The following is a 12,860-nucleotide window of genomic DNA, read 5'->3' on the forward strand; positions in this document are numbered from 1 at the left end:
TTGTTCATGCACACTTTCATCTTTATTGTAGAGTACCAGAGTACCTACCAATTTAATGAATTCTAAAACAGATAAGAAGACTGAGTCCTGCTAAAAGCAATAGAATCTTACCATTGACTTGAACAGAGAAAGAATTTCACCCTAAAATGCAAAGGTTATAATAAGGCCCTCCAGGAGGAGCAGTGCCATGCACAGAGTCCCAAACTACCACCAGAATGAAGGGCAGCAAAGTCATATTAGTGCAGCACTCCACCTGTCTAATTAGGCCTGCCTCACAGTGGGAAACTCTGATTCATAGTTTCTCAGTGTCTTTGCATGGAGCTATTCCTTCCCCCACCAAAAAATAAATAAATTACTTATTCAGAGCTAACTAGCTTTTTTCAGAGCTAATCTCAGAAAGCAGCAGCACTGAATAACATATCCTCAGTATATCCTAACTAATCACTTTATAGCATAAAAGATTGATACATATCATTTGTGAGAGGAGTGACAGTTGAACACGGTGATCGTAGAGGTCTTTTCCAACCGTGGCAATTCTGTGATTCTGTGATATGGTAAGTACCCTTTTATTATGAATTACAGTAATGCTTCACTGCACATTATTTTCAGATTATATATATATATCCTTACTGGACAAAACAAACATTAAAACCAGTACCTGTGAATCTCAGAGCTGTAGAGTTCTAGAAACACTTTTCGTTATATTTTCTGTCAGCAGGATAATCTGATTAAATCATTACATTTTAGTTTCTCTTTATGCAATTGGTCATGTGGCAGAAGTTACTCTGAGGCCAACGTAAATTCCTGTAGATAAATTCCTGTAGATCTTCCATGAGTGCTTTGTTAATATAATCTCCTGTCTACTGAAAAATATAATGAAAGCTTTTGCTTTTCATTGTGTCCATAGTGAACAAAAAAAAAAAAAAAAAACACAACAAAAAACTAGAAGCCTGTAAATCTTTGTTCGTGTTGTACACTTTTTGAAAAATTAAAGAAAGGTTTGAGACTGATAGAGGCAATTGAAAGAGATGATGAACTAATTTAAATTTAGGAATTTATAGTCAGATCTGTTTTAAGTTATGTGTTCAGGCCAATTTTGTTTCCTGCTTAATTATTTTAATCCTCAGCTTTTCTCCTTTTGTTTGTGGAAATAATCAGGTAGGCACACATTAAAGAAGATGGAGTCCAGGCCATCGACATGGTGCCTTAAGTAGGTTTTCTGGAAGATTCCCTGAGAAGGATCACACTTCTTGTCCTCCATCATTATGTTGAGAAAACTGTATTTCCAGTCCTATATATGACAAACATGAAATTTACTCTACATGATCGGCTAACTCTCAAGAAATCTTTTTGAGATGACAATATATAAATACAAATATTTATTTATTTATTTACCTTGATGCTTCTGGGAATAAAGCATACACATAAAATCCAGCTCCATAGCTATTATGAATTTGTGAGACCCCAGTGGCTCCGAGAGCTAAATGTATTTATGACAGATCTGGAATTGCCCTAATAAGAACAAAAGACAATTTGAATTTGTATCAATTAACCATGTCCTGTAAAGAAACAATGACAATTAACATTTACCACTACTGCAGTTTACTGCAGTATAAAACACGGTACCCAAGAGTTCATGTAAGTATGAAAGAATAAAATTTCCCCTCTTAAATTCTAATAAGCCCAGGGCTTTGATGCAACCACCACCTATTTATCTTTTCATTGTGTCATTATCCTTGCCAACCTGCAAACAGCATCAGAATGCTATACATATACATGATGGATTATTGCTATTATGCTCATGAGAACAGCAGGCATGAAGTATGAGAATAGAGGTCAGCCAGCAAGTATGATGTAAATTATGTATAAGTAGCTTTTAGTGCCAAGCACTTTGAAAAGTTCAATAAGTGCACGTAACAACTAAATCAGCTAACCCTCTGTCACTGCAGGACCATTTCCACTAGGTGTATGTCAGCATGCTTTAAAAGTGTATGAAGGTAACTCATTTTAATTATGTAAGCAAGATGATGCTCTGGACTTAGAGGGAGAAAGTTTGCAGGACCACTGTAAGGCCCGAGGACCTAATTACCACTCAAGTGTGACTTAAGATCTAATCTAAGTTTTTATGGCTTGAACTACTGGGGTCTGATGCTTTGACAGTTCAGTTTTATCTTTTTCTATACGGTCACTGTTAGATTGCACAGAGGTGCTTAGCATGATTCTCTTTGGACTGAATTTTGAGGGTGTACAACCTGGGAGGGGACACAGATACAGGATTTTTTTCTTCCTCCTTCAATCACTGCATTTAGGCACAATCACTTTGCATTTTTATATGCTTTATATTCTGTAGACTTCTGAGAAGGTAAGATGTGAAAGGCTGGGGAATGCTGGGAGGATGGGAGCTGGGTGCACTGTTTTTCAGTTGTACCAACTCCTGAAATACATGGTAGCCATTATACATTTAATAATACTAATGCTAGTAATATTTTTCCCAAGGTATGTAAAAACAGGTGAGATTTTGCAAAATGACCAGAGTCTGGGTATTCATTGTTGAAAAATGGACAGAATTCTGTTACTCTTTTTGTAGTACCATTTTTATGGTATCTCTTTTCCTTTTTTAAATGTTATGTAATAAATTACAACATTTTTTGTTCTTTATTCTTGACTACATAAGCAGGCAGACTAGCTAAAGTAATAGAATGTAACTAATGTAGTCTTTCTTACAGTCTTCATAATGTTTGAAAGTGAAAGGGTTATCTTTTCCTCTAACACACCCGTGGACATAGCCACACCAGCACACACACACACAAACGCACACACACACAGCCCAGTGGGATTAAAGCACTGTATGTGGTTTAACATCTTGTAGAAGATCAGGAGACTATAGAGGGAAAGTATTTTCCTGTTTGAAGATTTGAAAGAAACATTCATAGAGAAAAGGGAGGAGGCTTCTTGTGTTAGTGATCTTGCCCCTTTCATGTTTTTAAAAGACTAAAGGAAAGTTCCTCTTTCATCGGCCTGAGGTAGAAAAGAAGTGGCTTTCCCAACTCTAAATATTTAAAGAAGCTTTCATAAAACTTGAAAAAGGTTTGAGCTGTTTCTTTCAGGGACTAAATTCTTAAGGGTGTAGGAAGACATCTATTGATATTTACCTCTTATAATATTTTACTTCTTCTATAATAGATGTATCATGGGGGGTATTGGTAACATTTTGTAGACTTTGCAGCATCTTGCTTTTATATCCTTTCAAGAGTCTATAAAGTGTAAGTTCTAAACAGAAAGTTTTTAAATACTTCTTTCTTTGTGAGTTTACATATGTAAAAATCAAAGGTGAAAGACTACTGAGACAGATCCATCATACATGTTTATCGATAGATTTCACTGTTGACCTGAAACATCCAAGGTAAGGCTCATCATGAAGCAGAGATCACAGAGTATGCTGAATTGCACAAGGAATTCTACTACTGGTTTTGGGTGCTTACAGAAATGGGGTAGGGAGAGCTGAATTTGTGGGCTAACTCATGTTTGAGCTGAAATCCATCAAAGTGAGCAGCACAGAGCTTAGAGAAGTTTTGTTTGTTGTTTTTTTTTTTAAATTGAAATAAAATCACTGAAAAAGGAATCAATATGCAGTTTTAAAAAAGCAATTTAAAATATTATCATCTAATCATTTAAAGGTTTTCTTCTCAGAAAACAATACTTTTTCAGAACATTTTTAAACATGATTTTCTACACTTTTAAGCATGTCATTATCTTTTCTGTCTTGAGTTGCATAGGCATTATCTTCATGTGAATGTTTTATAATTCTCCAGAATATTTATTATTATTATTATTATTATTATTATTATTATTATTATTATTATTATTATTATTATTATTATTATTATTATTAAAATAAGAGACTTTATTTGATGAATACTGAGGAATATTCCCTTTTGCTCACATACATATAGCATAGCATTAGTTATTTGCAGTATAAGGGTATCAAAAGGAACCAGAAAACATTAGACATTCATTGTACGACATTCATTGTACAAAGCACTGTGTAGATACAAAGAAGGACACAAGTGAATGTGCCAGTTCACAGGTTACCTGATAGCCTTCAGTCCTTCAGGCAGACATGACTATCAGCTCTGTCTGTGGCATCCTTGCATGCCTTTAGCAAGAAATGAACTTTTAAGGCTGGCTCCTCAGCTGGCACAGCTGAGAAAATGGAAACAAAGCCATATTTTTATTCCCCTGACTTTAGAATCAGCCAGGGGCAATCTAATGCATACTGCAATTTACAGAAGCGCGGCTGCCCAAGGAGCTATTCTGGCAGCTGAGGAGCACCAGAGCCTAAGGTCATTCTCCACTTCTCCCAAAAGAGTCTATATGCCAGGGTTAGAAAGTGAACAATATTAAGATTTGCTTTTGCTTTTTCAGCTGGAATGTTTCAAAGCAGCTATAACAGAATTGATGACTGTCCCATTACTGTTGTGACTTCACTTAGTTTATTTTGAGAGCGTAATAAAACAGAGAAATAAAAGGATGCTTTGATTTATTTTTCATAAATATGTACATTTCAGTCTCTGGTAATTCCATATATGTATATTTTATTACTAGTGAAATGCAAATTATTTTACCACTTGTTAAAAATCTTATTTTGCAGATAATTTGTCTCATATTTACAAAATATTTTTGCTCCTGTGTGAAAATTTGTGAAATCTGTCTTAAAACAGCTGATGAGTTCTGGTTGGTGGCTGGGAACTCTTGACAAGTGTTTGCATCAGGATGAACTTTCCTTTTTGAATTCAGAGTTTATTTTTCTGTTATTTCAAAATACAATTATAACAATGCCACAGAAATTTAAAGCAGAAATTCTTTCATGACCAAAAATATCACTGCTCTACTCTAAAAATGTGCAGATGTAAAGCAGATTACCTTCTCAAAAATCTAACTCCCCACAATCCCTTGCAGAGGGAAGAATACATTTTGAATCAAGGTGATGCAAATGCATAGTGAGTCACAATGTTTCAGGGGATTGGAGAAAAAGTCTCCCACCAGAAACATTAGAATGAAGGAGCCTGAGGCCAAGCCCGGAGCAGAAAGCAGATTGTGGAAATTGTGGAGGAGAGGATATCACTTGTTCAGATGCTATGTATAGTCTCCAGAGGAGCACTACACCACATGAGAGAATCTCAAAATGAAGAGTGGAGGAGCTTGTGAAACAGAAGTTTAATGATCTCACTTATATCTTCAGTTATGATTTGCCAGCATAAGAATTGCCAGCTCATGAACTTTTATGGCATCAGCTGTTGTGGACCATAAGGTGGCACACATTAACATACCCATGTACTGGTTTTGGCTGGGATAGAGTTAAATTTCTTTACAGTAGCTTGTGTGTGTTTGATTTGTGATGAAACAGTGCTGATAAGAAAGGGATGTTTCAGATATTGCTGACCAGTGTTAACACAGCATTAAGGCCTTTTCTGCTCCTCACACCACCCCAGCAGCAAGTACACTGAGGTTCAAAAGAAGCTGGGAGAGGACACAGCTGGGACATAGGATATAAAGCTAGAAAAGAAGAGTAGTAAGAGGAGGCTATTTAGAGTGATGATGTTTGACTTCCTAAGTAACCATTACACATAATGGAGCCCTGCTTTCCTAGGGATGGTTGCCTGCTAATTGGAAGCAGTGAAAGAATTCCTTGTTTTGCTTTGTTTGTAACTGGATGATCTTTAAGGTCCCTTCCAACCCAAACCAGTCTATGATTCTAGGATTTTCTCCCATTTCCCACTGGAGAGGAGTGAGCAAGTGGCTGTGTTGTGCTTAGCTGCCTACTGGGGTTAAACCACAAAAACCTGCAAATGCAAAATTCTGGAAGAGACCAGGAGCAAGCTACTGAAATATAGCTAAAGCAAATGCCCCCCAGAGCTAGATGGAAACTGAGCAGAGTTCTTGAAGATTAGACTTAGGCTTCAATACCTACATCTAGAGGCAGGCTTTCAAAGACAGAGTTTTTAGAACATCTGAGTATCAATTACATTGAAAGCCACCTTAAAAGTGTCTGCTGGGCAACTGATAGCACATACTGAAGTCAGCTGGAAAGCCTAAAGATACACCTGCAGGTATTCACTTGCAGTTATGGAGTAGAATACAGTGTAAAAGGCCTTTGACCAAAATTTTTTTCTTTACCACACCTGTGCTTAACTTTTCAAATTCAATATCATGGCCACTATAATTTGACAGAGGGATTATTTTCTGCAACATTCTTAAATAAACTCTCCCAGAATTTTATAGGGTTTGTTCTGGAAACTGGAGTTGATGTAGATTCTGTGCTTAGATTAATTCTGCAAACCTCAAACTCTAAAGACTGTAGTAATGAAGAAGATCATGGGAGCAGGACAGATAGATGAGGAGCAAATTTAAATTGTCCTTGTTGCTTTACTGGGTAAAAAGTTAGAGATTTAGAGATGATGCTCTGTTATGAGGCAAGGTAAAATGTTGTCAATGCAAGTCTGGAAACAAAGATGGCCTGATGTCACAATCACAAATGTCACCACCACTGCAAGTGCCCTGAGAAACAGCAAAAAATATGTCAGTGCCACTTTGTCTCTGTTTTTACAGTGCAAGAATATGTACGACTGATTCTGGTACTATGCAAAAGAGAGAAAAGACAAAGTATGAACACTGAATCTTTTATGCGAATAATTGAATTTATTGCCATTACTAGACACTATGCTGCTTTCATGTGCCAGACTCCTAGTCCCTCTGGCTTGTAAGAGCCACAAACGCTAAAGTATCTTTATTTCAGTACTGAGAGACAGACTCTAACAGTGTTCTTTTACTGAGGTTTCCTGTTTATTATAACCATGTCACTTCAACATTGTTTTAAAAACAAAATTGTTTCATGAAAAGTTTTAAATTCAATACATTTACATAAATTTACAAATATTTTAATATCATGCCTTTCCCCATAGAGGGAACAAAAAATTTCCTACTGCTTACCCTAAAAATTACTAATAGAAATTAAAGATCAGGTAACCTAAAAACTAAGAAGAAAAAGAAACTGTAGAGCTCTCAATGACAGTCAGAGGCCCAGCTTTCCTGAATCCCACAAGTATTTGAATGTCTTTTAATGAATGCCAGGAATATTTGACAAAGATTCTGTCAGAGACTCTAGTAATGCTGAGCAATTTGCAATATTTCAATTTCTTTTCTGCAAGGAAAATACTACTAAATAATTCAAAATAAAAATGAAGCCACTTTAAAACTTCTCATTTTATTATAGCAGAAAAAGAATCCTAATATTCCCAGACTGCATATATTTTGGCAAAAAAGACTTAACTTGATATCACTGGGGACAATGTGGTAAATTATTCTAAATCCGTGAAGTATATGTATCTGCCTATGTGGGTATGGGAATAGAAGGGGTACAGAAGTGTTTTTACCATTATAAAATAAAAGAGTTTTTTTCAGTTGCTTTCTTCTCTGAGGAAAATAGTGGACGTGCTAGAAGGCATATCAGAGTATCAATGCATTCAGGTTCCTGTTGTTGCCCATACAAGGCTATCATCCAAACAGAAAATCTCTACATATTCTTTATATTCATAATTTGAAACACACATTTCTGTTCAGTTCTTGGCAGATCTGAATAGGTTCTTACATAACTTTCCAGGATGAGTAAAACTCTCTGTTTACAGTTCTGGCTGCTGCCTATTGTGCTGTAAGATAGCAAAACCTCTGTGCTACGCCAAATGACATTCATTAAAATCAAAATCCAAGCAAGCAGCCTCCACCAGCTGGTTAAACTCTTACAAAGTTTCATTCAAATTGGTGATGGTAGTGATTTACCTGTTGTGAAATTAATCTTCCCTAAAATGTCTAATGATATTTAAAAATAATCTAATACAGTTTTTTTATCATAGCAAATTGAATACAGCATTTATATTTCTGCTTAGGTGGCTTGGTTACAGCATCCATTATTTAACACTGTAAAACTAGAGATGAAAACAGATTTTAAGAAGCAGAATGTGAACAAAGTCTGCACTGTGTGAAATGCTTAGGGGCCTTGCGGCAATGACAGGAACCTCCAGAGCTCAAAGGCTTGCTGTAAATGCCATATACAATGTGCTCTGCCCTTACTGTTTCAGTATTCTGGGGCTACAGCAATGCTAGGTGGAGCTGAGATACCCCACTTGTGGCTGAATGATTGGGAAGAAATATTGTACCAGTTCATCAAAGCTTGTAAAGTCCAGATGTCAGATCTCAGAATCTTGTGCATTGGATCTTGACAGTGTTTCCTGCAGTGGTGTTCATGGATTTGCTCTCCAACATCAGTACTTTTAGCACCTTCACTAGCAACTTCAAGTGTGCTGGACAGGAAAAGGAAAAGCGTACTGAAGGAAATGTCATAGTGCTACAGCTGTCTGCAGTGATGCTTCTCCTAAAGTCAGGTTTTATCTATGTTCATAGCCTGCAATAAATCTTCATTAATGTACAATGCTAATTGCACCATTACTAATACAAAACTGAGCAGTAACTAGACCTGTAACAGACTAAATAGGAATAGCAGCTTGATCCAGTATTACTGTAAGTTCTTTCCAATGCATAATGGTGCCATCAGGCAGTTAGAGCAAAGTCATAGCATAGCCCATGAAGTCTGGTGTCTCCGATAATTATTCCAGAATTTCTGGTGTATGACTAGTGATAAGGTTGCATTTGCAATATTCAGTACACTTCCCTTCTGTTTTGTACACTTCCTCTATACTCATTATGTCAATAATCTTCATTAACTTCCATACTACCACAAAAATATTCATAAGAATCTCTGAACAGTTGTACCACTTCAATAGCTGTCCTATATCTGGACTTAATTTAGAACAAGCTATTATCACTTTGAAAAGAAGTGAGCTGAGCAAGTTACTGGTTGATAAGCCACTTCCAGCGATATCCATCTAGAGTGTGATAGAGGTGTCATAAGTGTTTTGGAGACCAAGTCATTGGAAATAAGAACTTCTACTCTGCTAAGAAGCCCATATACAGAAACTTACCCTATCTTTCTGGATTCACCACCAACTACAGGTATTGTTATGCATAAAACAGACATATTAACCTAGGCTTGATATATTCTGGGAAACACCATGTGTATAGAAGGAAGGATGACCTGCCCACCCTAAGGTCTTGCACCATACATACCTACTGGGGTAGCCACTGAAAAAGCAACGGTCAAGCCAAATCAAGATGCAGATGTATTCCTCTCCTTATGGAAAAACTGAATTCAACTTTTCTTGTGTTACAATCCCCCAATATTAAAAAAGTTGAAGCTTGCCTTTTGCTTCACAGGATGTAGACTTTGTTTGCTATGCACATTTCCTTTGAGCCCCTGTTCTTAATTTACCCTGTGGAGACATTAATTTAAATGTGTGTTTGTGTATAAATGAGGGGAAAGAAAAACAAATTATACTTGTTGTCTTCTTTAACTCTATACCTTGCTTTCCCTCATTCCCACGTTGATATGACAGGTACAGGTTTCCAGACAACTTGCTCAGGCTTTTATACTCTATTTGTTTTTCAGAGTTGAACCAGCTTATTAAAATTAAAATAAACAAATATAAAACTACCACATCATTGCTGCTGTTAGGAGATCAGCTTCGCCTGACAAATCAGAAGTGATCATCTTAATTAAATTAGGCTTCTCATTAATTCTGTGAAAGCTGGCTTGTTAGTCTCTGGTTTTACTTGTTAACATGTACTGTCCTTCCTTTTAAATATTACTTAGCTTTGGTATTATTCTGAGTTTTTCCAATAATACATCTTTAAGATTTAATTAGTTGTACAGAGTTTACATCTTGATGAAAATCATATCTGCACAATGTGTCCTATAAACATAGACAAAACATCTATAGCTTTTAAACATAAAAATAAAAATATTTTTTAACTTAAGTAGAAGTTGTCAGTTTCCTACTTTTCTGAATCTGATTTGGAGAGCCAGCATTTCAAATGGTAAATATATTGAGTAGGTTTTTCTTTAAACTAATTTAAATATACATCTTATAAAAAGTTACAAAGATTTTTAAGTCTTTTATGAACTTTAAAAAGAATGTGTCTATATAGTACAATCCAAAGCAGCATTCAAAGGTTTGCTTAAGGTAAACAGCTATAACTGCATTTTCATTTGAAAGAGATGTAAAATTTCCATAAAGATCAAAAGGCAAGGACACTTTGGGCTTGAGAGTTCAGTGCTCATACTGCTGCATAACCTACCAGTAAATTAAATGCTAAACATAACAAATTTGTATGTCAAAGGCCAGTTTTCTCCTAAGATCAAAAAGGGACAAGTCCACTTCATTTCCTTGATATAAAATATCTACAAATATTGCAGGCTAATGCAGACAAGAAAACCTATAGATGGTGATAAGAGTTGTCACAATATGACATAACAGTAATCACAGAAAGCTGCAATTATTTATTTGCACCCATTTTTCCATTGTAATGAATGAGTATATTCCAAGTAAGGCAATCACGTTTTGACACATAGGATATTAATGTCTGTCTTCTTGGAACAAATTGAAAAGTTCAAACTGATTTTTGCAAGATCTAAAGAAAATAAAAATTAGAGATATAGATTTTTACTCCTACAGTGCCTGTGTTTGTAGACATATGTAGATGCATGTGCATTGTATGTACAATATTTTGGACTTCAAAAGGAAATATTTTGATTGCTAGTGATTTTAGTTGGGTTCTTTCAGTTCATGGGAGTATTCAGAGAAAAACAAGAGGCAGTGAAGAAGATTTTCAAGACTCTAAAAGAAGTGACTGAGGAAAGAAAAGGTATTTCACCTTAATCTTACCAAAAATACCCCTTTTCAGGGCTCTTTCACTAAAGAACCAGAACCAAAAAATGTCATGAATACTGCTCAAGTCTCATGGGAAAGTATCTTTTGTGAAATAAAACTGGCAACTGTGTTGATACAGCATTTTTGGCCTCTCTAAAGCTTTTGCAATCGTGTCACATGGCATTTTTAATTTCTTATAATGCAAGATTTTTAATCAAGAAGGCATACATTAGATGAATTAAAAACGGGCTTATCGGCAGATATCAATGAGCAGGGCTGTTCTAAGTGAGGTCCCCTGAGAGGTATTCCTGGTCCAACGTTATTCAGTACATTTTTACAAACAATGTAGATGATGAAATAAAATCTTAGCTGATTACATTTGCATATAAGCCAAAAATTTGTGGGATGGTAAATAAAAAGGAGGGCAGTTTACTGTTAGAATTTCATCTAAATCACTTGTTCAAATTGTCACAATCCAACAAAACAGGTACAGATTAATGCACTTTGCAACAAAGAATCACAGGTTATACTACCACATAAGAACTGTTATCTTAGAAAGCAGTGACTCATAAAAGATTCAGAGGTCACCTTTTACGGCTGCTTCACTATGAGCTCTCAGAGCAATGTTGTGTCAGGCATTACTGGAATAAGTCCCTTGGGAACAAGTTAGCAACTTTAACCTTAAACACCACAAAATACAATCATTATAATTAATATAGGAAAAGCTTTTAAAAGATGGTAAGAGAAAAAAAGTAAATTTATAGCAAGATTACATAATTTTTAAGTATATAGTTTTAGATAAATTTTACAGTTTCTACAAAGAGCTGTCTGTCTATGTATGTATGTATGTATCTGTCAATCTGTCTGTCTGTCTGTCTGTCTGTCTATCTATCTATCTATCTATCTATCTATCTATCTATCTATCTGTCTATCTACCTACCTACCTACCTACCTACCTACCTACCTACCTACCTACCTACCTACCTACCCATCCATCTGCATATATACTTTTATATATGAATAGTCATATTTATACTTATATGCATGTCCACATACCCACACATCCCAGTCTGTTATAATGACAACACTAATTTTTTTTTTACAACTACAATACATTCTTGAGTCAGGAAATACGCATTCTTGAAATACAGAATCACAGAATCATCACATTCGGTAAAGACCTCTAAGATAACCTAGTCCAACCATCCACCCAAGGTAGGGAACAACCCAAACAAACAATAACAAAAAAACCCAAAACCCCACAAGCACACACCCCACAAAACCAACAACACACAACCCATAAAAAACCCACCATGCCCACTAGAGCATTCCCTGAAGTGCCACATCTACATGTTTCTGAAATACCTCCACTGATGGTGATTCCACCACATCCCTGGGCAGCCTGTTCCAGTGCCTGACCACTTTTTCAATAAAGAAATTATTCCTAATATCTAGTCTAAACCTCCCCTGCCACAACTTCAGGCCATGTCCTCTAGTCCTATTGTTATTCACTTGGGAGAACCGGCCAAAACCGACCTCACTACAATGTCCTTTCAGGTAGTTTTAGAGAGCAATGAGGTCTTCCCTCAGCCTCCTCTTCTCCAAACTAAACAATCCCAGTTTCCTCAGCCTTTCCTCATAGGACTTGTTCTCTAGACCCTTCATCAGCTTGGTTGCTCCTTTGTGGACATGCTCCAACAATGTCTTTCTTGTAGTAAGGGGCCCAGAACTGAACACAGTACTTGAGGTGCAGCCTCACCAGTGCTGAGTAGAGGGACACAATCACTTCCCTTCTCCTGCTGGCCACACTGTTGTTGATGCAGGCCAGGATGCTGTTGGCTTTCTTGGCCACCTGGGCACATTGCTGGCTCACATTAAGCCAGCTGTCAACCAGCACCCCCAGGTCCTTTTCTGCTGGGTAGCTTTCCAGCCACTCTGCCCCAAGACTTCATTAGTGTTTTGTAGTACTCAAATTGAAAATAGATGATCTTTTTTTTTTTTTTTTTTCTTTTGGTAGGATATAGAGTCAAGAATTAATTT

Source organism: Apus apus, chromosome 4 (genome assembly GCF_020740795.1).
Source record: "Apus apus isolate bApuApu2 chromosome 4, bApuApu2.pri.cur, whole genome shotgun sequence".
Taxonomy (NCBI): Eukaryota; Metazoa; Chordata; class Aves; order Apodiformes; family Apodidae; genus Apus; species Apus apus.